This window comes from Macaca nemestrina, chromosome 9, assembly GCF_043159975.1.
Source record: "Macaca nemestrina isolate mMacNem1 chromosome 9, mMacNem.hap1, whole genome shotgun sequence".
NCBI lineage: Eukaryota > Metazoa > Chordata > Mammalia > Primates > Cercopithecidae > Macaca > Macaca nemestrina.
The window spans coordinates 60,602,894-60,628,932 of record NC_092133.1 but is presented as its reverse complement, the minus strand read 5'-3'; the positions used below and the strand labels follow the sequence as shown (position 1 = coordinate 60,628,932).

General features: G+C 36.2%; 1 long non-coding RNA gene across 1 annotated transcript in view; it reads right to left on the bottom strand.

Moving 5' to 3' along the window:
• Window positions 1-1,879: 1,879 nt before the first annotated feature.
• Window positions 1,880-26,039, bottom strand: part of LOC105466152 (uncharacterized) — a 49,373-nt gene continuing 25,213 nt past the window's right edge. The window contains exon 4 of the long non-coding RNA XR_011607438.1: window positions 1,880-2,594. This is a non-coding gene — a long non-coding RNA (uncharacterized lncRNA). The remainder of the gene's footprint in view (window positions 2,595-26,039) is intronic.

Genomic DNA, 26,039 nt, shown 5'->3' with positions numbered 1-26,039 from the left:
AGGCAGAGGTGACAAGACTTGTGAACAGATAGGATGCAGGATATACTTAAATTGTGATTAGGTAAACATTATTGATTTGAGCAACAAGAAGGAAAATATAATCATTTTCTTAGATGGGAAGGCTGATGAAAAGTTTCGAGGGAAGGTCAAGAGTTCAACTTGGGACACGTTGATTTTGGGATTTCTGTTAGACATCCAAGTTTTTAATAAGAAATTAGATATTCAAATCTGGATTTTAGGGGAGAGGTATAGGCTAGACACACAAATTTAGGCATCAACAGCATATCAATGATATGTAAAACATTGAGAATGGTAAGATCTATGGGAGTTATAAGTGCAAGGAGAATTGTTCCCTGGTATACTCTAACATTTAGGAGTTGGAGAACAAAGAAAGTAAATTTATAAAGTGGCTGATGACAGAGACATTAAGCTAAAGATTTCACTGTGTCACAGAAGCAAGGTGAAAACATGTATATCCAAGGAGAAGGCATGATAACTGAATCAAATGCTGCCATAGGTCAAGGAATATGTGGACTGAATTCACCACTGGATTTAGCAATGTGGAGGTAATTATTGACAACAGGAACAGTTTCAGCAAACTATTAGAGGAGAAACCAGTTTTACAAAGGATTCAAAAGAAAATAGGAGAAAATGAATCAGAAAAAGCAAACATTAACAACTCTCTCTAGGCAGTTTGATGCAAAGGAAGGCTAAAAATTAAGATCAGGGCTCGAGTAGAATGTGAGGCCAAAAAAGGATTCATTATTTGCTTTGCTGTTGTGATGGTTGTTTTTTGTTGTTGTTTTGGGGGATGCTTTTGTTTTGTTTTTCAAACAGATAATAATCTCTCCCTTTCCCCTTCTTTCCCTATGACCTGAGGGTAGACATGGACATATTGTTGAGTTGGAAGATTGAATTGAATTGATGCAAGCTCATTCAAAAAGCTTTTCCCAAGTAAAATCTTTATGAAAATCTTTCTTCACAACTCGGTCTTAGCTGAAAACATTTCCTGATTCCCATGTGAAGGGAAAGCCATTATGATATAAAATATTCTAAGATTTTATTTGGCAGTGGGATCTGTCTTAAGTATCACAGAAACCATGAATATCTCCTTGTAATATATTGATTCAACAATGTTTCTAGAATCTTTTTGTTACTGTTTTAGAATCCTCAGGATGAGAAAATGCTTATTCCAGTTAGGAGCAATAATTGCCCCTTTAATCTCAGCCTCCTTGTCATCAGATCTTAGGGGGCTTCCTATTCCTGAGGACTTGGAAGTGCTGACATTCATATAGCCAAATCTGACCCTGTTGGTTACTGCTTTAAAAAAAAAAGTCATTCAAACTGTGTTGCAGCAATTGCAGTGGGATTCCCTGGACTCATAAATGAAGAAAAAAGATTAAGGTAATTTTTCAGTGGTGCCCAGCTAGCTCACAATTTGTTGGTTTTCAGAATTTTAGACTATTACTAGAAGCAATGAATAGAATTTAGATAAATTGACAGCACATTTTATTACTTAGATATTTCAGTGCAGACACAAAAATTATTTCAATATTCTCAAATTTTATGATAGTAGTTGTGTTTGTATATACATAATAATGTAAATGAAATAAATAATTTAATTATATAATATAATAAGTATATAAATTTATGAAGTACGGGCATAAAATGTAGTTGTTATTTCTATGAAAATTAAGCTGAATCGTTTGCAAAGACTCAATAAATATAAATCACTAAAAAAATTCTGTAAAATTAAGCATGGTAATATGTCTTCAAATGATTTGGAAAAAAAAATCACAAAAACTGCATTCTCCTTCCCCTTCCCCTTCCCCTTCCCCTTCCCCTTCCCCTTTCCCTTCCCCTTCCCCTTCCCCTCCTTCTCCTTCTCCTTCTCCTTCTCCTGCTTCTTCTTCTTCTTCTTTTTTTTGAGGCAGGGTCTTGCTCTCTTGCCCAGCCTGGAGTACAGTGATACAATCTCTCACTGCAGCCTCACCCTCCTGGGCTCCAGTGTTCCTCCCATGTCAGCCTCTCAAGTAGCTGGAACAATAGGTGCATGCCACCACACCTAGCTACTTTTTGTATTTTTGTAGAGGCAGGGTCTCACTATGTTGCTTAGGCTGGTCTCAAACTCCTGAGTTCAAGTGATCCACCCACCTTGGCCTCTGAAAGGGCTGGGATTAAAGGCATGAGCCTCCGTGCCTGGTCCAAAAGCAGAATTCTGCAGTCAACTTTCTTTCTTTCTTTTTGTGTGTGTGTGTGTGTGTGAGATGGAGAGTCTTGCTCTGTCACCAGGCTGGAGTGCAGTGGTGCGATCTCAGCTTACTGCAACCTCCACCTTCCGGGTTCAAGCAATTCTCCTGCCTCAGCCTCCTGAGTAGCTGGGACTACAGATGTGTGCCACCACGCCCAGCTAATTTTTGTACTTTTAGTAGAGATGGGGTTTCACCATATTGTCCAGGATGGTCTCAATCTCTTGACCTCGTAATCCGCCTGCCTCGGCCTCCCAAAGTGCTGGGATTACAGGCGTGAGCCACCGCACCTGGCCCACTCTGCAGTCAACTTTCTTTGCTAGTATTTTTAAGTTCTTAATTCCACTGTAAAGGAAAATAATAAAGAATGCATCAATTATGTATATGTAGTCTATAAAAAGACAATTTTAATCTTCAATTATAAGTCCCAGATATAAAGAATCCTTGCCTCATTATCAAAAAATTGGTGAATGAATATACACTCACATGTTTTAGATGTAAACAAATTAATTTCTACATGTATTCATTTCTATGATTTCCTGCTTTATTAATTTTTTTACTGACCATATACCTGCTTTAATAATGTCAGAAGTTTTTATTCTATTTTTTAAATATTCTATTTTTAAATATTCATGTGTTTTAAAAATATGGATAATTCAATCTTTATGTTAAATTTTGCATTAAATTCTGATCAAACAACCTTGTATTCCAAGTATTTTTGTATATTATACAAGTCTTAGGATGATATTCAAAATATTTAACAACCAGTTTGACAGGGGCCAACCCAGCTAAAATAGACTAATGGCCAATTAGAATTTAGGTCAGTTATACACAACCTGAATGAATAGGTGCATACCAATACACACAGAGTCATTATTTTAATAACTCAATCACTTTTCAAATAGATAGGCCATATTTTACTTCATCACAGCACTACTCAGATTTGAAGATTGTTTTATTTTTCTCTGATATTAATAATTTTGCAACAAACATGCATACTAATCACCTTCTTTTACACTTCTGAATAGAAAATTTATTCCTCATGACAAAAGAAGGAAGAGATGAGGAGAGGAAGATAACACTTATTACCCATTATTGACTAGCCTTCTTGCCTGATTGCCTGCCTTCTCACGTGTTTAGTTATTTACTGAATTATTTGCTTTGGAAAGTATTTAAAGCACAGCAAGTGCGAGTGATACAAATAAATCTCTTCACTTTATTTCATTTTAATTATATTCTAAAATCTGGGTTCATGCATTAAGCAGCTACACTTTCCAAAATTCTCCAAGCAATTCTTCATACCTCACATTTATTTGACTTTGAAGAATAAGAAAAATGAAGTAAAAGCAATATTATTTTTCCTTAAAATCCAAAGAACATTATTCATATTACTTAGTATTCCTGCTTCTGTGCTTAAATTTTGTGTGAAACTAAATATATTCACTTTTGAAAGCACTAATGTTGGCATTATGCCAAAATGTACCTCATGCCAACCCAGAGGATTATCTGAAAATTCTGCTTCTGAAAGAACTTAATATTTTGAAATTGATAATCTCCTAGAATGTACCAAAATGCTCCTGATTGCTGTTCAATGCATAAGTAATATTTTAAAAATGCATCCCTAAAACACTTAGATCCTCACGAATTATAAACTACGTGTGTGTGGTGGGGGGGCGTATTTTTCCTTCTAAGCATCCTTAATTCGCAGTAACATGTGATAGTAAGTATCTCATTACTTTTGAATATGTTGATGCAAAAGATTAAGACATGGACTTTTTGAAAGCTCATAAATTTTGCACTTCCTTTGAAAGTTTGTGCAAGAAGTACTTTTTATTTTTAAAAGTTTTCATCCTGAGAATTCATAAACTAAATAAGAAGAAAAATGTTCACCAATCTCTTAGCCTTGAACAGCACACTAATTCTAATATGGCATATATGGAAACCCAGGAGTCAACAAATTCCAGGACTTAGAGGTACTTTATATAACTGGATAGTCCATCATTATGTTATAAATGAATAAATTTATGTCCAGAGACTCCAAAGCAGTTATTCATAGTGACACAACAAATGACTTATATGTCAAACTCATTTTCACTACAATGTGCCATATGGATCCTGTGACTATTTTCCTAATGTAATCAACTGAAAAAATAAAATAAACCATCAAATATATTATCTCTCAATAATGTTGAACTACTGATTTGAATTTTTTCCCCTCACTTAAATTACCGGTTGTTTCAGCATTCTGGAGAAAAACAAACTAACCAACCCATAGTACCAAGCTGTAAACAACAGGCTGAGCTCTGGTTTCCCATTCCTGGGCTTCTTGATTGAATTCTCCAATTCTCCTTTCCCTACTACTATGCTGGGGGGTGGGCAGGGGAGGAGGCAGGAATTGAATTCTGTGCTACAGATTGGAGAGCTACATAGCATATACCAAGGAATAAGAAATTTTTTTTAAATTTTTTTAAATTATTTTTTATTATTATAATTTAAGTTCTGGGGTACATGTGCATAACGTGCAGGTTTGTTAAATATGTATACTTGTGCCATGTTGCTGTGCTGCACCCATCAACTTGTCAGCACCCATCAACTCGTCATTTACATCAGGTATAACTCCCAATGCAATCCCTCCCCCCTCCCCACTCCCCATGATAGGCCCTGGTGTGTGATGTTCCCCTTCCCGAGTCCAAGTGACCTCATAGTTCAGTTCCCACCTATGAGTGAGAACATGCGGTGTTTGGTTTTCTGTTCTTGTGATAGTTTGCTAAGAATGATGGTTTCCAGCTGCATCCATGTCCCTACAAAGGACACAAACTCATCCTTTTTGATGGCTGCATAGTATTCCATGGTGTATATGTGCCACATTTTCTTAATCCAGTCTGTCACTGATGGACATTTGGGTTGATTCCAAGTCTTTGCTATTGTGAATAGTGCCGCAATAAACATACGTGTGCATGTGTCTTTATAGCAGCATGATTTATAATCCTTTGGGTATATACCCAGTAATGGGATGGCTGGGTCATATGGTACATCTACTTCTAGATCTTTGAGGAATCACCATACTGTTTTCCATAATGGTTGAACTAGTTTACAATCCCACCAACAGTGTAAAAGTGTTCCTATTTCTCCACATCCTCTCCAGCACCTGTTGTTTCCTGACTTTTTAATGATTGCCATTCTAACTGGTGTGAGATGGTATCTCCTTGTGGTTTTGATTTGCATTTCTCTGATGGCCAGTGATGATGAGCATTTTTTCATGTGTCTGTTGGCTGTATGAATGTCTTCTTTTGATAAATGCCTGTTCATATCCTTTGCCCACTTTTTGATGGGGTTGTTTGTTTTTTTCTTGTAAATTTGTTTGAGTTCTTTGTAGGTTCTGGATATTAGCCCTTTTTCAGATGAGTAGATTGCAAAAATTTTCTCCCATTCTGTAGGTTGCCTGTTCACTCTGATGGTAGTTTCTTTTGCTGTGCAGAAGCTCTTTAGTTTAATGAGATCCCATTTGTCAATTTTGGCTTTTGCTGCCGTTGCTTTTGGTGTTTTAGACATGAAGTCTTTGCCCATGCCTATGTCCTGAATGGTACTACCTAGGTTTTCCTCTAGGGTTTTTATGGTATTAGGTCTAACATTTAAGTCTCAAATCCATCTTGAATTAATTTTCGTATAAGGAGTAAGGAAAGGATCCAGTTTCAGCTTTCTACATATGGCTAGCCAATTTTCCCAGCACCATTTATTAAATAGGGATTCCTTTCCCCATTTCTTGTTTCTCTCAGGTTTGTCAAAGATCAGATGGCTGTAGATGTGTGGTATTATTTCTGAGGACTCTGTTCTGTTCCATTGGTCTATATCTCTGTTTTGGTACCAGTACCATGCTGTTTTGGTTACTGTAGCCTTGTAGTATAGTTTGAAGTCAGGTAGTGTGATGCCTCCAGCTTTGTTCTTTTGACTTAGGATTGTCTTGGAGATGCGGGCTCTTTTTTGGTTCCATATGAACTTTAAAGCAGTTTTTTCCAATTCTGTGAAGAAACTCATTGGTAACTTGATGGGGATGGCATTGAATCTATAAATTACCTTGGGCAGTATGGCCATTTTCACGATATTGATTCTTCCTATCCATGAGCATGGTATGTTCTTCCATTTGTTTGTGTCCTCTTTTATTTCACTGAGCAGTGGTTTGTAGTTCTCCTTGAAGAGGTCCTTTACATCCCTTGTCAGTTGGATTCCTAGGTATTTTATTCTCTTTGAAGCAATTGTGAATGGAAGTTCATTCCTGATTTGGCTCTCTGTTTGTCTGTTACTGGTGTATAAGAATGCTTGTGATTTTTGCACATTAATTTTGTATCCTGAGACTTTGCTGAAGTTGCTTATCAGCTTAAGGAGATTTTGGGCTGAGACAATGGGGTTTTCTAAATATACAATCATGTCATCTGCAAACAGGGACAATTTGACTTCTTCTTTTCCTAACTGAATACCCTTTATTTCTTTCTCTTGCCTGATTGCCCTAGCCAGAACTTCCAACACTATGTTGAATAGGAGTGGTGAGAGAGGGCATCCCTGTCTTGTGCCAGTTTTCAAAGGGAATTTTTCCAGTTTTTGCCCATTCAGTATGATATTGGCTGTGGGTTTGTCATAAATAGCTCTTATTATTTTGAGGTACGTTCCATCAATACCGAATTTATTGAGCGTTTTAAACATGAAGGGCTGTTGAATTTTGTCAAAAGCCTCTTCTGCATCTATTGATATAATCTGTTTATATGCTGGATTATATTTATTGATTTGCGAATGTTGAACAAGCTTTAACATCACAATTAAAAGAACTAGAGAAGCAAGAGCAAACACATTCAAAACCTAGCAGAAGGCTAGAAATAACTAAGATCAGAGCAGAACTGAAGGAGAGAGAGACACAAAAAACCCTCCAAAAAATCAATGAATCCAGGAGTTGGTTTTTTGAAAAGATCAACAAAATTGACAGACCGCTAGCAAGAGTAATAAAGAAGAAAAGAGAGAAGAATCAAATAGACGCAATAAAAAATGATAAAGGGGATATCACCACCGACCCCACAGAAATACAAACTACCATCAGAGAATACTATAAACACCTCTACGCAAATAAACTAGAAAATCTAGAAGAAATGGATAATTTCCTGGACACGTACACTCTTCCAAGACTAAACCAGGAATAAGTTGAATCCCTGAATAGACCAATAGCAGGCTCTGAAATTGAGGTAATAATTAATAGCCTACCAACCAAAAAAAGTCCAGGACCAGATGGATTCACAGCTGAATTCTACCAGAGGTACAAGGAGGAGCTGGTACCATTCCTTCTGAAACTATTCCAATCAATAGAGAAAGAGGGAATCCTCCCTAACTCATTTTATGAGGCCAACATCATCCTGATACCAAAGCCTGGCAGAGACACAACAGAAAAAGAGAATTTTAGACCAATATCCCTGATGAAGATCGATGCAAAAATCCTCAATAAAATACTGGCAAACCGGATTCAGCAGCACATCAGAAAGCTTATCCACCATGATCAAGTGGGGAATAAGAAATTTGATTTCAACTGCACTGAGAGTACATCTGATGCTATGGTTCTCATTTACCTGTAACCTCCGTTAAAAGTAATGGGAGGTCTAATAGGCTAGGTAATTAATAGATGTGAATAGATTCAAATGGATAACAGTAAAATAGCCAAATAAAGCCTTCTTGAAAGTTTTGTATATCGATGTGCTCTCTGTGATGAACTAAAGAAAGATGCTTTTCATGCTTTTCAATAGACAAAAATTTTGCCCACCTCACACCCTAAGAGTCTTCAATTTATTTTGAGTGAATTTCTAATATCCAGTACTACATTACTCCCATCTCATAGCAAAGCATGAAGTGTTTCTTCTTTCTTATCTGTCATCAGTACAGTTTTCCTAGGTTCTTACCTAAGCAAAAAGAGGCATGAATTGAAGTGACTGGCATTTCAAAAAATTAGAGACATCACACCAAACTGTAAGGTACCTCGTAAGCAATGGAAGTCACCTCGAATACAGAAATACACTAGCAATTTTGTCCCTTGTCACGAGTACTTAGTTTTCAAAATGAAATCTTGAAGACTCCTTGTACCCTGCATGACCCTTCATTTCTAGGGTTGTGCTGGCACATCATTTCAAGCCGTCTAGCTAAGCTGTATAATATTATAATTATACTGTCACATAAGAAGATTTCACGTGAAATTAATGAAACACCATTCACCTCAGACAAGCGCTGTGGAAGCTTAGAGCACTCTCCTGGGGTGCCTTTTTCTATACCAAATCTGTCTTAAGGGAAAAAAGGAAAACCTCAAACTAGAATGCAAAATACAATTCAAGAAACTAATCTTGCTAAATGTTTCTCTCTCTTTTGTTTGTTTTTTTTTAGTTTGGGGATATTAAATTTCCTATACTCCCTCATAAACAGAAGACTGTCTAATTAAAATCAATGAAAAACTATAAAGAGAAAAATAAAAACAAAGAAACATAAAAATTCCATATCTTGAAAATATTCAGTGTCCTTCACTGGCATCCTTCATTGGTGTAATTACAAAGTAGAAAAACAAGTAACTAATTCTTTTGGGATCCCAATACTCAATGTGCTCTCTCCAAATATAGCACAGAATATATATATATATGGGGGGGAGAGAGAGAGAGAGTGTGTCAAGTTTCATGTATGAAATTTAATTAACTATATCTAGCTACAGGATGCAGGAAAACAAATGCACACCAACATCAAACAAACAGTTAAATTTTAATGATGGATTAAATTATTTTATTCTTTCCACACAAGTCTTTTGGACATCAGTTTTAAGTCAACAAAGTAGGAAGAATATGCAAAAAAGCATTTGCCCTTTTTAACTTTCCCAGCCTTTTTGTTTGGTTCTGACATTTGTTTCCCACATTCTCTTTTGTTTACTACCTCAATATTTTCTGCACATTGCATTTCCAAACACATACCCATTAGACTGTATTCATATATTTACATTACATGAATGAATGTGGAAGTTTTAAAAGAAAAAAGGACTCAGTGATGCAGAGTCTGATTGAGTGTCCCACAGTCAGCAAGTGAGTTCAGATGGCGAGTAATTCTTCTCCTACTGCCATCAGCATCATGCTCTCGGTAGACTCCAAGTTTCTCCCTTTGCATGAACCAATGACTGTACGGTCACCTCTCTATCTCTGTCTTTCTGATACTGATGCAAACTTATTCCACAAATACCGGACAATTATTATGGAGCTCTTATTTTATGTTAGATATTTGGACCAGTCTTCTACTTCATTAACGATATAATTTATTTATCTATACACCTACATTTAATACAAATTTCTTGCCCTCCTAAGTGACAGACACAGCTAAGCACTAGGAATACAAAGCTGAACAAGATCATTCCCTTGGCCCTCAAGAAGCTTAGAGTATAATAGAGTATTTGACAACATATATATTTTTTAGTATAAAGGCCAATTTTAAATACCTTTTTTTTTTTTTTTTTTTTTTGAGACAGGGTCTCACTCTGTCACTTAGACTGGAGTACCATGGCACAATCATGGCTAACTGTAGCCTCAACCTTCTGGACTCAAGAGATCCTCCCACCTAATCACCTAATGCTCTCAAGTAGTTAAGACTACAGGCACACAACATCATGCCTGGCTATTTTGTATTTTTTGCAGAGACAGATTCTTACTATATTACGTAGGCTTGAACTTCTGGCCTCAAGCAATGCTCCCACTTCACTTCAGCCTCCCAAAGTGCTGGGATTATAGGTATAAGCTATTGTGTCTGGCCTAAATATCAAATAATTTTGAGTGCCATCCCACACATCAGAATACTTGCTTTTCTTACAAAAGGGAGTATAATCAAAGTAAAGTTGCTATGAAATCATTCACTCTCTTTAAATTAATTGCTATGTAATTTATCATAGTATCTATGTACACATTTTAAAAACAAAAGAACAAAAATGTATGAGAAATATCATTTATCTTATTTGTGAAAAGGGTTAAGAGCTGTGTTATTAAAATTGGATTAGAATCCTAGTTGAGCCATGTACTTATCAAGTGACCTTAAACAAGGGCTTTAAAACTCTCTTTTTAACACTCTTTAAAACTTTTTTTTAATCAAAGGAAAATGAGCAAAATAGTGGTCTCTATAGTGTATTGTGCCAAGACCAGCTCAGTCATGGAGATCCTAACCCAGCAACGCTGGGTTTTAAAGGAATTAAAGACACACACACCAAAGTATAGAGTGTAGAGTGGGAAATTAGAGGACTGACAGCCTTCAGAGCTGACAGCCACAGAGTTTTACCCACATATTTATTGACAGCAAGCCAGTGATAAGTATTGTTTCTATAGATTATAGATTAACTAAAAGCATTCCTTTATGATTATAGATTAACTAAAAGCATTCCTTTGCGGGGAAACAAAGGTATGGGCTTTGGCTAGTTATCTGCAGCAGGAAAATGTCCTTAAGGCACAGATCGCTCATGCTATTGTTTGTGGTTTAGGAACGCCTTAAGCAGTTTTCCACCCTGGGTGGGCCAGGTGTTCCTTGCCCACAAGGTAAACCCACAACCTTCCAGCATGGGCATCATGGCCATCACGAACATGTCACAGTGCTGCAGAGATTTTGTTTATGGCCAGTTTTGGGGCCAGTTTATGGCCAGGTGGGGAGGCCTGTTCCCTATAATATAGTATATTATAAGAGACATACATACAGTGGCTATAGGGTTAATGATAGCCATAAATTCCACTCAAACATCTTGTAGGTCTGACAGTATACCATGTAGTGCACCCTGACCTGGCAGTTTCCAACCCTGGCCAGGGGATTTCCAAGAGACAAGACCACTTCAGCATAGATGCAACTTTCACAAACCTTAATTCAAAGCTTACCCTTACAAGAATAGCTTGAACTCCCTTTATGAAAGAAACACCTAGTAACTGATATGCACTGAGTACAAGTAGAAGACAGGTGGAAGAATTCCCCAAACTCTGAGAATGGTCTCTAGATGGAGATCCCCAGTCAGGTGGTTACCTGATGCTGACTGAATCTGGCTGCTGCCACCAGCCTGCTCCTGCTGTTTGTCTTCTAAGAATGCTGCCAGAATAAACCACTTGAACGTTAGATGGTGTTTAAGACTCATCTCTGAGGCAAATTTGACCCAAAGGAGAGAAGTCGTCCTGTGGAAGCTGATTAAGTAGGATCACTCGAGAGCCCCAAAAGCAACATAGCATATTGTCAGGATCAAGCAAAATGACATATGCAAATAACTAGGAGAGTGCCTAATATACATTGCTTTTAATACTTGATTTTTTTTAATTTTCCATTATTATGTCTACAGACAATGGCTGAGAAATATTTGAGAGTCTAGTGAATGAGAAATTGGTACCAGGTTTCTCCTTTTTCCTCCATTTGGGCTCAGAGGCAAAAGGCATGTATCTGAAGGAAAGATAGCAGCCTGCAAAGAGCCTGTGGTGGATGATAACTTTGCCAACAGTAGACATCCGTAATGGGAGAGGATGAGCTCATAGTAATCCCTGGGAGAACATGGACTGTGCATTTTCACTGTTGCCTAGAGCACATTTTAGGCCCTCAATAAATACTTGATGTATTCATTAATTATTGGCAAAATTTGAGGAGAAAGTGAAGGGAAGAAAAATCACTTCAAACCCTGTAACTGTGGATGAAGAACTACAAAAAATGATTTTTATCTAAATCTGGACAAACACATATAGGAACTGGATTTTTCCCACCATGTAGAGCCAAATTCAGACTACCTCCCCAAATTTCTCATTTCTCAGCTTTAGTCCAGTTTTGACTGTGCCACTTGTCCCCATCCATAATATTTTAATACCTGTGTCTTTCTTCAGTTTCTTCTTATTCATTCATACCACCAACTTAGTTCAAAGAAACTGTAAGCTTGAGTTCAGCGGGGCAATCTTACAAAAATACAACTCTATCAATTGAACTGCCAGCCAGTACACAAATTCACAAAAGGAGAAAAGAAGCAAAAACAAAAAGCCCCACAAAAAGCAAAAAAATACTAAACAGCCTACTCACCAGAGAAGGGCAGGCCTGAAAGGTAAGATCTTAAATCTTAAAATATGGATGAACTCATTATATTAAAAATATATGAATACTGTGAAGTAGAGGTAAAATGGGATTCATTTTCGGTAACAACGCACTATGACCCTAATGTTCCCATTTCTACTTCATTTTCCCAGAACACACAACAAACGGCACTTTAAAATGCATTTAACTCCTCTTCAGAGAATATTAAACTTTTAAAGCATTAAAGAGTGCCTGCCAACGAAAAGGAACTCATCTACAACTTGAAGATTAGTAGTTGCCTTCCCATTGAATTCTAAGAAGCAAATTTTCACTTCTTTTCAGTCATATTGCATTCAGCATACCTGTGAATTAATTCACCACAGTATCTCACATTTACATTTCGAATAGGAATAACATTATTTCCTTCTGTAGTCAGTGAGGAGAGAGTTACAGTAAGAATTTCTCTTATTCATCCCATCCCCCCATTTGGTACAAAGGTCATTAGAAGGTCATCCACTATAGCTACAACTGGCAAGAATCTGAAGAAAATAAATGCGTTTAATATTCTGCAGTACCAGCTTCCCAAAATATTGTTAATTAAAATGAATACATTTCCTAATGTCCTTTTCAAGGATTTCTCTTATTGTCACTCAAAGTCATCAGGATGACTTACAAATCCAATGAACTCTGAGGTGTATCCTCTAGAAACATGACTGGAACAAAATTTGTACACTGAAGAGTGCTGGTCCAGAGAAAGCAAATAAAGAGGTTGACTCAGTCTACGACTGAGACATTTCATAAGGTGGAGCATCCTGACTCAATGAATCCCATTATTGACAGGAAAATTTATCAAATAAATTAGAATGTTGCTGGACAGAGTCTGTATCATTATATTTTAAAAGCTCCTCAGAAAATTCTAGTACCTGTCTCTTTGCAAGTTATCAGCAGTAGTATTGTTAAAGGGAACCATTTATTAAAGCTCACTATGAACTAGGCACTGCCTTGAGAAATATATATATATATATATTTCTGATATGTATATATGCATTATAATGCTTAACCTTTAAACAAGTCTGTGAGACATATATCATTTTCCTTATTTTATGGGCATGGAAACCAAGCCTCTGAGGGATTAGCTAAATTGACTAAGATCACATGAATTATAAAAGATTACATTAAAATTAAAATCTAGTATTGCTTGATTCCAAAGCCTGTGTTTTTAACTCTGTGAAACTATCTTTCATCCTTTGTTTGCCCTTTTATTGTCAAGTTTGTTAAGCTGAGAACTGTTTCCCAGAAATTTTTTCTGTCTGGCGCTGGGTTAGAGTTAGCCAAAAGAGGAACTCATGTGAGATTTGAGAGAGAAGGGAAAGGATGGAAGCAAAATAGCATATATTACTCTCTGAATATCTTTGTCAGTCTTTAGATGTGTGTGCCCAGTGCATTCTGTCTTGAAGACTTCTCCTCCAGCCCCTTTTCGTCAACCCAATTCAACTTGGCTTTTCAGGTCATACAGTCAGTGACCAGCAGTATACAAAATTCCAGTGGCTCTATATTGTTGTCCACACTTGGAAATGTCAGTTTTTTTCATTTTAGTTATCCCCATGTGTAATAAAGGTATCTAATTGTTGTTTTAATTAGAATACCTGTGGTAATTGCTATAGTTCAACCATTTTCTCTCCTATTGGACATTTGAATATTGTTTTCTATTAAATGCCTGCTCTTTTGCTGAGTTTCCTAATTTTTTTTCCATGTTGGCTTGTAAGACATTTTTTATAATATGAATAAGAGCTCTTTTCTGTTTATATGTGCTATAAATATCTCTTCTGCTCTTTATAAAGCTGTTAATTTTATAAAGTCATCTTTATCAAGTTTTGTGTTTTTTTCGAGATGGAGTCTCGCTCTGTCACCCAGGCTGGAGTGCAATGGCATGATCTCAGCTCACTGCAACCTCCACTTCCCGGGTTCAAGCAATTCTCCTGCCTCCACCTCTCGAGTAGCTGTGATTACAGGCAAGCACCAACACATCCAGCTAATTTTTTGTATTTTCAGTAGAGATGGGGTTTCACCATGTTGGCCAAGTTGGTCTTGAACTCTTGACCTCAAGTGATCCACCTGCCTCAGTCTCCCAAAGTGCTGGGATTACAGGCATGGCCTATCAATCTTTTTATATTAAAGCTTTCGCCTTTTCTATCCCAAGTCATACCTGTATTATTTTCTTGAGGATTTATTGTTTTATTTTGCACATTTAAGTCTACAATCCTAGGACTGATTTTTTCTTGTATATTGTGAAACAGGAGTCAAATTACATTTTATTTCTTATATGTTCAAATATCAAAAAGCCTGTTTTGTCCCCAGAGTTCTTTAGTACTGACTTTTTAATGAGGTAAGTTTCAACATATGCTTAGGGCTCTTTCTGAGCTCTCATTTCTATTTTATCAATCCAGTAGTCTATCCTTGTAAAAATATCATACTCTTTAAATCCCTATTTATTTAAAATAATCCCTGTTATCTTGTAAAGCAAATCTTTCTCACTTGTTCTTCATAGGTGTGCCTTAACTAGTTTTCACTTTTGTTCCATTTCCATATAAGTTTTACAATTAACATGTAAAGTTACATATAAACACACAATTTTTTAAAAAAAAACTCATAATTTGATATGAATTGCATTGAAACTATTGGGGAATATTGACAGGTTGACAATATTGGATCTTCTTCTAATATGTGAATATTGTTCATTATTCTGTTTATGTAGGATTTTTTCAAATTCCTCTCAATATTTTCTATTTTCTGTATAGGGTTAAGTACAGTTATTTTATTTATTCCTCAATATTTGAATTTTTTTTTTTTTTTTTTTTTTTTTTTTTTTTGAGACGGAGTCTCGCTCTGTCGCCCAGGCTGGAGTGCAGTGGTGCGATCTCGACTCACTGCAAGCTCCGCCTGCCAGGTTCACGCCATTCTCCTGCCTCAGTCTCCCGAGTAGCTGGGACTACAGGTGCCTACCACCACACCCGGCTAATTTTTGTATTTTTAGTAGAGTCGGGGTTTCACCGTGTTAGCCAGGATGGTCTCGATCTCCTGACCTCATGATCCGCCCATCTCAGCCTCCCAAAGTGCTGGGATTACAGGTGTGAGCCACAGCACCCAGGCCCCAAGATTTGATTTTTTTAATACTACAGTAGGTGATATCTTTTTAAAATTGTATTGTCTTATTATTATTATTGGTAGGTAGAAATATATATTGATCTTACATTCACAAAACCTGTAAAGCTACTCATTAAATCAAGTAATTGATTTCTGAATTGTTTTGGGCTTTCTAGGCACAAAATATGTCATCTGAGAATAATGATGGATTATTTCTGTTTTCTAATTCTTAGACATTTCTCTTTTTTTCTCCTTGTTTATCATCCTCTCTAAATCCTCCAGAACAATGTTAGATAGAAATAGAAATGGTATAGCTGTCTTCTTTCCCTTACACAAATCTTAAAAAAAAGAAAAGGAAAACTTTTCTGGTTTTACCAACATGTAAGTTGCTTCCTGTAAGTTTATTTAAAAGCCTTTTTTGGGAGCAGGTGTAGATTAGGAAATGCTCCTTGTTTTTCTAGATGGCTAAGATTTCACATATAAATAAGCATTTACTTTTACATAGACTTAAATATATTTTAAAGTTTTTCAGATACTTTTCTACCTCTATTAAAATAATCAGGCTACTTTTTTCTCCTTTATTCTGTATATAAAGTAAATCATACTGATTGATTTACAAATCTTAAATAATTTTTCATTCTAGAATAAAGCCAACATGGTTATGATATAGCATACTTTTGCAATATTATTGGACTAGTTTGGGAATCTTTTATTTAGTATTTTCTACATCTATGCTAATGAGTAAAAATGACTGATAATTTTATTTTCTCATTTCTATTGAAAATTCAGATGTCAATCTAATTGCTACTTCTTTGCAGTTAATTTATCATTTTTCTTTAGATGTTTTAAAATTTTTTCTCTATTTTTCTGAGGTTCATTGACAAAGGTTTGATGTGACTTAGTGAAAATTCTTTTTATCATCCTTATTATTCATAAAACTTCTTGAAACTGTGATAAATACTTAGTTATTATCTCTTCAAATGTTACTTCTGTGACATTCCATTTTTCCTCTTATTCTGGGACACCCATTGGTGCATATTAGCATTGTAGGTGTATCCTCGATGATTCTTACATTTACAATGAACATTTTTCAGCATTTCATTTGTCTGTTAAGTCTGTATATTTTCTTCTGGTCTAGGTTTCAGTTCACTAATTCTCTCATCAGCTATATCCTATATGCCTTTAAACCAACCGTTATTGTACTTTTTAATTTCTTAATTTCTATTTGCATTTTTTTATAGTTTAAAAGGCTTTGTAAATTTTCTCAATCTTATCTCGTTGAATATATTTATTATTTTATATCAGATAATACCAATATATGGAACCCTTTATTGTCATTTTTATTTCTTAGCTCTTCTTTATTCACATTGTCTTCCTCATTTATGTCATTATTTTCATTTTTTACTTAACATTTTATTAGACACATTGTGTAAAATTGTAAAAAATAAAAAAGAGAGAGAGGCCAGGATAATATTATCTTCACCCAAGAAGATATGATTTCCCTTCTTCCAGGTACCTGGGGGTACTATCACTCAAAGATTGCCTTAACTCAATTTTAGGGATTGAGATGATATTAAAGTTAGGTACAGCCTCTCTCTCTCTTTTTGTTTTTTTTTTTTGAGACAGAGTCTCGCTCTGTCACCCAGCCTGGAATGCGGTGATGCAACTTTGCCTCCAGGTTCAAGGGATTCTCATGATTCAGCCTCCTGAGTAGCTAGGATTACAGACATGAACCACCACGCCCAGCTAACTTTTGCATTTTAGTAGGGACAAGGTTTAGCCTGGTTGGCCAGGCTGGTCTCGAACTCCTGGCCTCAAGTGATCCGTCCACCTCAGCCTCCCAAAGAGCTAGGATTATAGGTCCCAGCCTGGGTAGAGTCTCTTGCAGGGCCTTATGAATACCATTTCACACTTAGCACTGGGCACAGCATTGTAGGGCCTGGGACTCAAATCCATGTTTTTTCGCATGGAAAGGATATCCTCAGCATCACAGTCTCTCTACTGCTCACTCAGGAATCAACAAACACCTTTCTCCCGTAGACGAAAAGCAGTCCTGAAACACGGGTTAACCTGCCCAGGCTTCTCTCCCTCACAGATCCTGGCCTGATCATTCTTTGCTCTGTTATTAGCAACTTAATGTATTTTAGCAGATGTTTTCATATTATTCCAAGATGTTGTATCATTGATCAGTGGAGTATTGGTGTAAATCACTTAGTTTGCCACAGTAGGAAATGGAAGTTTGCTAATCCTTTATTTTTTGTGATGTTTAGGAAAATCACTTATTCCCTCTGACCCTCCCTGTGAAAAAGGGAGAGTTCTCTGTGGAAAGAGCGCCTTTTAATTCATCTGTATATACTTTTTAATGACTTCTTCAATTCCAGCTCAGAACTGAGGTAGGATTATTGTTCATGATTATAGATTTTTATGTGTAAATCATATAAAATAAGAAGTTATATTAACAACAAAAATCCTACATATTCTAATAGAAATATACATAATTATACACCTACATACATTCATATACATGTACATGTGAACCAACTAAAATAATGGCAAGTAAAAGCATGAGGCAAAAATATGACACGTAAGTTGCTCAACAGAAGACTGCTACTCCTTCCAGAGGGCCCATCATAACCACTCCAAACTGAGACAAAATCTTCAAACAGATCACCCAGGAGAGAACAGCTTCACAGCAACAATCCACCTCAAAATTCCATGGAGAGTGTGTCTTCTCTTCTAATTTACCTGAGTGCCCAGAGAGCAGCCCAGACCCATCCAATTTGCAGCCACAAATCTCTTACTTTAGCAACAAAAATCAGAAATGAGCTCTTCCCTCTGCCTGTTCCAACCTCCTTTTCATCTGAGGTAGGTCATTGTGGAATATTGGAAAAACAAAAAAAAAATTAAGAAATAACCAAGACTTACTGGTTTATTTTCAGTTTTTAGGCAAGCCTAATATGTAGTTTTCAAGGGAGGAAAATTTATTAAAAATGAAATTCAGTTTTGGAATTCAAATCCAAGTTGTTCAGATTCTTCAAATGTAAAATGAGGATTACTCATGCCTACTTGGTAGGTTTGTAGGGGAGGATTAAGTGTGGTCATTCATTAATGCACTTTTCATAATTCTCACTACTTTGATCTAAAGAAGAGGTAGGCTTCCGTGATTGCAGTGTGAATTACAATATGTGGATTTTAGAAAGTGTAACCACATAAGAATTAATGCTTGTCAAAATAAATAATGAATAATCTTACCTCATGTTTACAGAAAATACTCTTTGCTCTACAATTTGCTTCTTGAACAAACCCTGTGGGAAGAAGTTGAGACTCAGTAATAAGAAAATTTTGCTTAGAGCTAGAAGATCTGGATTTAAATCCCAACTGTGACTTTTGTCAGCTGTTAAACTTTGCAAAAATCATCTACTTTCTGCCTCCGTGCTCTTATTTGCAGACTGTGAGGATAATATCTACCTCACAGGAGTAAGTAGACAACACATGTAAAATTGCCTTCTTCTGTGGACAAGCAGGTACTCAAGAATGGTTGTTGTATTACCAGTCCCATTTCAAAGATAAAGAAACTGAAATACAGACAGTTAAGAGGGTCATAGTTTCTAAATGAAGACAAAATGACAATGTTGAAAATAGAATGAAGTTTTTATGAACATCTATACTAGCAGTCTTCCAAACGACCATGTAATTTTTTTGCATTTATGAACCACTGCCTGTAGTATGAAAAAATATGCTTAATTCTATTCAACTTGTCCTAAATGATCCAGCAATCATTCTGTGCCTCAAAGACCCAGTTAGACATCGGTTTCTCAGGTATAGGAATATAACATGGAACCATCATGTAATGCTAAAAAGCTCCTTATTCCTTATCAAAAATTATCCCACTTATTATACATCTGAGGAAACAGAGGTCACAGACCATTCAGAAAGAATGTGGGCAACATTAGCTGTTGAACTGAATGTTATTGAAGCTAGAAGGAACACTAAGAGTCACTGAGACTAAAGAAAAGCCCATTATCAACTTGTTTGTTTTTCTTTTGTTTCTTCCTTGTACAAGTCACGCACAATATGAAAATAAAACTGTTATTGAAGCATATCGGTTAAGCAGGAACTGAGTTTAATAGACTTCAAAACCTCTCAAAGTACTGTACGGCTTAACGAAGATTATTGAAAGAAGAAACAACAGCTAATTGAAAAGATGGCTAAAAGCATTCTCAAGCATAAAGAAAATTTTCTCTTTAATATATTCCTAGCTGTGAAATTACAACAATCTGTAGGGCTTCAAAATGAAACCAAAAATAAGGTTTTCTGATGAAGCAATTAAATTTTATCCAGCACAGTGATGATCAGACCTTTATATTTTTTCATTTGCTAAGAAGACCATCTGGTTGACTTGGAGCAGGTGAATTCAGCTAATTTCTTTTCAGAATGAGATGGAACTATGTGAAGGAAATGCCCTTCAAACCTGGTTGCACAGGATTCTCACTTTCCTGACCTTTCACCTCCCCTCCAGGCCCAAGGGCCAGAGAACCTCATGATTTCATTATAGTAAATTAGATGTCACAAGCTGCTGTGATCTGCCAGCCAAGTTTAACAGTGACATTGCAAGTCTCTTTGCTACTCTCCAAGAAATCAATAATACCTCCCCCTGCAGCAGGATCCTGAGCTCAGATCACTTTGTCACATTTCAAGGCAATGACACAGCATGTGGAAATGGCTCACAGACAAAAACCAAAGGGGTACAGAAATATTGAGAGTGCTCAATACGAGGAAAAGAAATTAAGATCTTGTAAATGAATTTCTAATCATACTCTTTCTTTCAGATGGGCATCAGAGCCTTTTACAGTTTTAAAAATCAGAAGATTGCATTGTCAGGATTTCAAATTAGCAAATTTATGATAAATGGTGATTCATTTTAAAGTACAGGCATCTATGTCTGCAGAGGTAAATAATCCATAGAGCCTAGTGGCCTAGGCAGGGTTTCAGAATATACAAAAGCCATTCTCTGTTGTCCTCTACAGTGTAATGACTACATGATGACTATTTCTATTTTAGTGACTGTAGTCATTGGTCTTATTATGATTTCCAACTCACAGATGTAATAGCTACAACAAACAAAGCAAAATCTTCTGAATGATTTTATGGAGAGAATTTGATTCAGCTCTATTCCTCACTTTCACCTTTGAAGTATTATATTTTGTAAAGGTGAGGTAAGAGAAACAGCACAGGTTGGGTGTGGTAACTCACACGTGTAATCCCAGCACTTTGGGAGGCCAAGGTGGGTGGATCACCTGAGGTCAGGAGTTTGAGACCAGCCTGACCAACATGTTGAAATCCCATCTCGGCTAAAAATACAAAAATTATCCAGGCATGGTTGCGGGTGCCTGTCATCCCAGCTACTCAGGAGGCTGAGGCAGGAGAATCGCTTGAACCCAGGAGGCAGAGGTTGCAGTGAGCCGAGATTGCACCATTGCATTCCAGCCTGGGCGACAAGAGCAAAACTTCCATCTCAAAATAAATAAATAAATAAGAAACAGCACAAAGCATGGGTCAGCAAATCTATAATCCATATTATAGATTAAATCTGGCCCACTGCCTGCTTTTATAAATCAAGTTTAATTGGAAGAGAGGTACAATCATTCAGTTGTATATTGCCTATGGCTACTATCAAGCTACACCAGCAGAGATGAGTACTTCAGACAGACATCATACGAACCACACAAGGCCCAAAATATACTATCTAGCACTTCACCAAAAAAAGTCTGAGATACCCTAGCCAAAGTGATATTGAGTTTATGCATCTTTCCCTTTGTACAAATGATAATAGAAAAATCTCAATACAGGTAGCCAGGCTAAGCTGTATCCTAGGCCAGATATTGCGAGAGAAGTATTTGCTGAAGGGTAAAATAAAAGATCACCCAAAAGCTTTGAAAGAAGTAGTTTGAAAATAAAAGTAAAATATAGTGTTTTCTAACTATTTACTAAACACTTACTGTGTTTTGATTTCCTATTGCTGCTGTAATGAGTTACCATAAACTGGGTGGCCTGAAACACCACAAATGTATCATGTTACAGTTCTGGAGGTCAGAAGTTCAAAATGGGTCTCACTGGGTTAAAATAGTGGTAGTGGCTGCCACGCACTTCTTCTAGAGGTTCAACGGAAAAATCTGTTTCCTTGCTTGCTGAATTGTAGAAGCTACCCACATTCCTTGGTTTGTTTCCATCTTCAAAACAGCACTGACTTATCAAGTCTTTCTCAAGCTGCCTGTTTCTTCCATATTTAAAGACTTTTGTGACTACATTGAGCCTGCCTAATTTAGGATAATCTCCCTATTTTAAGGTCAGCTGATTAGCAATATTAATTTCATCTGCAACTTTAATTTCTTTTTGCTATGTAACCTAACATTTTCACAGGTTCCAGGGATTAGGACGTGCACATCTTGGGAGGACAATTATTGTGCCCACCACTCACACATTGTATTATTTAATATTCACAGTAATCCTATCAAAGAAATATAATTATCCTTATTTTACAGTTTGGAAAACTGAGGTTCAGAGAGGCTAATTAACTTTCCCAGAGTCACAAAGCTACTAAGTAATAAAGATGAGATTCAAATCCAGTTCTTTCTGACTCTAAAGACTGTGTTCTTTTTATGATATACTGATTAAGAGTACTCTAGGCAACACTCAAGACATTCAGTCTCTCACAGAATACCTCCTTACTCTCTCAGAAAGTACCTGGGGAGACAACATTGTATTTTGTATATACATGATTTTTCCTCTACTGTTTCACATTGCTTGAATATATGGAAAATATTTAGAAATAGACACATATTAATGACCTTGATAGAAACTGATTTCTTAAAACTCAGTTTAGCCAGATAGAATGAACTTTGTAGAATTTTTCAAAGAAAGTTTATTGTTGATTTCTTCACGGATTTTAGGAACCAATCAATCATTTCCTTTGTGGATCAGCATGACAAAGTTACACACTGGTTCCAAAGATTCAAGAGAGAAAAAAGTAAATTTCAGAATCAGAACTAGTCTAGAGATATTAACATAGCAACCCTTATCTAAGCATATCACTCAGAGAATATAGGATTGCACATACCACTACATACACTATACAATTCGACCTATGTGGTTCTGCTGTGACTTGCTTTAGGATCTCAGCCTGAAAATACTGATACAATTCTTATTTTTCCAGTTAGTTATTCAAATACAAATCTGTCAATATTTGAAGAAATACCAGTTTCTCCCTTTTTTTTTTTTTTTTTTTTTTTTTTTTTTTTTTTGAGATGGAGTCTCCCTCTGTCACCCAGGCTGGAGTGCAGTAGTGCGATCTCGGCTCACTGCAACCTCTGCCTCCTGAGTTCACGCCATTCTCCTGCCTCAGCCTCCCCAGTAGCTGGGACTATAGGCACCTGCCATCATGCCTGGCTATTTTTTTTTGTATTTTTAGTAGAGATGGGGTTTCACCGTGTTAGCCAGGATGGTCTCAATCTCCTGGCCTCGTGATCCACCCGCCTCAGCCTCCTAAACAGTTTCTCCCTTTTGAGATGCATTCATCTAAATTATTTAAGAACCTAAGATGCTGACTCAGGTCCAAAGAGGTTTGTTCAGTTTACAAAACCAACTGTAGTTTCAGTCCCCTCAAACTACAGAGAAGGTCTAATACTTGTCAAACTACTGAAAATTTGATCTCTGCATTCTGAGGGCCACATGTACACTGCTAATGTGATGTTTCTGCAGATTCAGTTGCTGCTGTCAGAGTTCAGGACATGCTACCCCCCAAATATGGCACCTTAGCTTTTGAGAAAACAGCGGAAGCAGGAAGGCCTCTCTGACCTCCTCCCACCACGCTCCCTGGAAGCAGGCTATCAACCTAGGAAGGTGTCTCTCTGATACTCTCTTTCACTTCTCCCCAGAAGAATTCCATGTGCCCTTTACCCAAAGGAAAGGAATATCATACAGGGACATTAAAAAGAACTCTGAAGAAATTTTGTTTGTTTGTTTTACTTCTGAAGACCTTGCTAAATCCGAAGACCTTGCTAAATCTGAAGACCTTGCAAAATCCACCCCTCCTAATTTGTTAACATTAGATTATACCCTTTTGTCCTCCAATCATACTTCTGCGTGACTGTCCATAAAAATACACAAATCTTCCCATTTCTTTGGGCCTTCATTTCTGAAGGCTTCTGGGTCATATAAAATGTATATTAAATAAATGTGTATGCTTTTCTCTTGTTAATCTGTCTTTTATTACAGGAATCTTAGTCATGAATTTTGCAACATGTAATGAAAAGAAATTATTTTTTCTCCTCTATGGCTTCTGTTGACCAACATGAAGCAAGACTCTGCTCACTCCTGAGCCTACAGATGAGATCTTCAGACAATTTAAAAGATTATTTTTCTTCCCTACACTGCTAATGTCACACTCCAGTTCTCCAAGCTGGTAGCTATTTTAGTTCATAATCTCATATTTAGATGTTTTTTATCAAAGGCAGGTTAAATCTGCAGTGAACTTTTGTCTCAGCCATCATTATGCGAAACAAGTCCTACCACCGGTACTTGGGTTATTTATTCTGTCTAAACTCACAGTGATTTACCCCTTCTTGTCAAAAGACACTAAGGTCTTAAGAACCCCAAAGGGGTCCTTTCTTGTCAAAAGGCCTTGGCGAATCCTTGTTCCAAGTAGGAAAAATGCCTACCTCATTTCCAGTGAGTAGCTCTACATGTCCAAGTAGTACTGTGAAGGTCTTTATCATGACATAAAAGTCCTCATGGGCATGGAGCCCTATTGCCTTATACATAACATAAGGATGACTTTAAATATCTCTTTCATACATAAATTCTCCAGTCTGGTGTGGCACCTCCATTTTGGACATGGAAGAGAGTAGCATAATTATTCATTATATTGCATTAATTTCATAATGTTTTTAGGTCTTCTCTACTATTTATTTATTATCCTTAGAGAATTGAGAATATAAATAGATCTTTCTAATAATATTAAGGAGAGTTCATTAAACATGGGTTAAGAGAATCAATTGTGATCTTCGGTCTAACCATCGTGTTCTCTCTGGTTAGGTGAGGTAAGAAGTATTAGCTTACAAAATTGTGCCCTCCCCCCATCCCCAAGGATTATCCTCATAAATTATTTGAAGAATCTGTAATATTTAATTTTAATTTTTTGATTTTGAAATAATTTTAGAGTTACACAAATGCTTCAGAGTTTTAGTATACCCATTACCCAACTTCCCCTAAGATCAATTTATCTAGACATAGTATAATTATTTAAACCAAGACATTAACATAGAAGCAATGCTGCCAACTAGCCTGAAGACTACTCACATTTTATCAATTGTTTCACTAATGGCATTTTACTCATTTGTGATCTAATCCAGAATCTCATAACAAAGTCAGTTGTCATGTCTCCCTAGTTCCAACAGAGGACAGTTCCTCAGTCTTTATCTTTCACTACCTTGACATTTGAGGAGTATTTTATAAAAAAACAGAGTTTTGTAGTTTGAATTTTTTTGTTATTCATTTTTTGGCACGAACATAACAAAAGTATTATTTGCAGAAAGGATACTGTGTCCATTTACGACACATCATATCAGGAGGTACGCAACGTGGATATTATTTATTACTGATGATTGTAAAATTGCCACTTTATTAAGGCAGTGTATACAAGCTTTCTTCACTATAAAGATACCACTTTTCCTTGGAATCAATAAGCACCTCAGGAAAAGTTACTTTGGGAACATGTAAATATTCTGTTTCTGTTCATAATTTTGTTCATTAATCTTAGCATGCATCTGTGATTTTTGCCTGCAACAATTATCATTGTGTTTCCCAAAGGGTGATTTTCTATTCTTGATGGAAATAGACAGATTCCTTTTACTTTAAATACTTAGAATTCTACCATAAAGAAAATAAAGAAAATCTATCCTTTCTTTCCTATTTTTTTTATTTAATTATGAGTTAGACTCTTATGAATATATAGATAGTCATTTTAGTCTATGGGTTATATTACTCTAATTTATTTTTCTCAAAGTGTCTCAGATTTGACCTTTGGAAGTCTTTCATGTAAACTTCCATGTCCTTTCAACAGTCTCCCATCATTTTTTGAGCACTTTGTTTTCTAGCACAACAAAATATTTCAGGATTATTTTTGTGCTATTTCTGGCACATGGTAAAATTGCATTAAACAATTTTCCTGGTCCTGCGTTGCCATTGTTTCCCAGTCTACTCAGTTGATGGAATTAATGTATGTGTGTGTATATATATACACACACACAGATGTATATGCACATATATTATCTATACATATATACATATACAAATGTATGCATATATACAATATGTTCAAGTATTACATATCCCTCTATATGGAAACCTATAAAATTATACATATGTGTACATAAATGTACACACACATATGAAAACATACACCTCTAAAACTCATTTAGTGTGCATATGTTTACAGCATATGGATAAATAGGTAGATTATTTATATGAGAGGAGGAGACAGTAGGTGGGTTCATTTTCCCTTTTTACTTATTTCAAAGTCCT